A 1,180-nucleotide genomic window follows, 5' to 3' on the forward strand; every position below is an offset into this window, starting at 1 on the left:
GCGTGGTGGAGCACACCTGTAGTCCCAGCTACTCAGGAGGCAGAGGTGGGAGGATTGCTCTTCAGACCAGGAGGCAGAGATTTCAGTGAGCTGAGTTTGCACCATTGCACTCCAGCCTGGGTGACAGAGTGAGACCCCATCTCAAAAAACAAAACAAAACACCAAAACCAACAACAATAATATAGAGGATTGAAAGAGGAGCCCCAGGGCACTAAAACCCAGCCCTCTGAGGAGGCGGCATGGGCCAGCTGGTGCTGGTGCTGGTGCCTCTGAAGGGAGCTCGAGGCAGCTGATTCTGCAAGGGTTGGAAAAAGTAGAAACTGGATTCAGCTGCTGCTAAAGAACTGCAGCTGCCCTGATGAAGCAGCTTTCCTGGGTAAAACACAGGCAAAAATAGTGAGCAGATGGGAAGCTGGGGCCTTCTCCAGCCCTGCAGGTCTCTCTCTAGCACCCCCTCTTGGCAGAGCCTGGCAGGGAGCAGTGGGTAATGGAGAAACGTGGCTCTGGGTGTGTTGGCTCAGGCCTGTAATCACAGCAGTTTGGGAGGCCCAGGCAGGTGGATCACCTGAGGTCAGGCGTTCGAGGCCAGCCTGGGCAACATGATGAAACCCCGTCTCCACTAAAAATACGAAAATTATCTGGGCGTGGTGGTGCGTGCCTGTAATCCCAGCTACTCAGGAGGCTGAGGCAAGAAAATCGCTGGAACCCAGGAGGCGAAGGTTGCAGTGAGCCAAGATCACACTACTGCACTCCAGCCTGGGCGATGGAGCAAGACTCCCTCTCAAAAAGTAATAATAAAAAATAAGATTAAGAAAACAAAGACGTGTCTCTGAATCCCAGCCAGACCATGAAGCTGAGTTGGGTGGCTGGGTGGGTGTTATGCGTTGAGTTCTGTCTCCCCCCAAATTCACATGTTGAAGTCCTGACCTGCACTACCTCAGAAAGTGACCTTATTTGGAAATAGGGTTGTTGAAGACATAATTAATTAAGATGAGATCATTAGGGTGGGCCCTAAATCCAACGTGACTGGTGCCCTTGTAAGAAGGGAAAACTTGGACACAGACACACGCAGGGAGAAGGCGGTGCAAAGAGGGAGGCAGAGAGCTACCAGGATTGCTACACGGATCGCTACATATTGTTAACAAACCACCAGAAGCAAGGAGAGCAGCAGGGGACGGTT

At 51.9% G+C, this 1,180-nt stretch overlaps 1 protein-coding gene across 6 annotated transcripts in view; it reads right to left on the reverse strand.

Annotated features, from left to right (window-relative positions):
• The window catches only part of WBP2 (WW domain binding protein 2), a 25,693-nt gene that overhangs the window by 19,231 nt on the left and 5,282 nt on the right, over positions 1-1,180 (reverse strand). The window lies entirely within an intron of this gene.

The sequence above is a fragment of the Mandrillus leucophaeus genome, unplaced genomic scaffold, assembly GCF_000951045.1.
Source record: "Mandrillus leucophaeus isolate KB7577 unplaced genomic scaffold, Mleu.le_1.0 Scaffold1, whole genome shotgun sequence".
Taxonomy (NCBI): Eukaryota; Metazoa; Chordata; class Mammalia; order Primates; family Cercopithecidae; genus Mandrillus; species Mandrillus leucophaeus.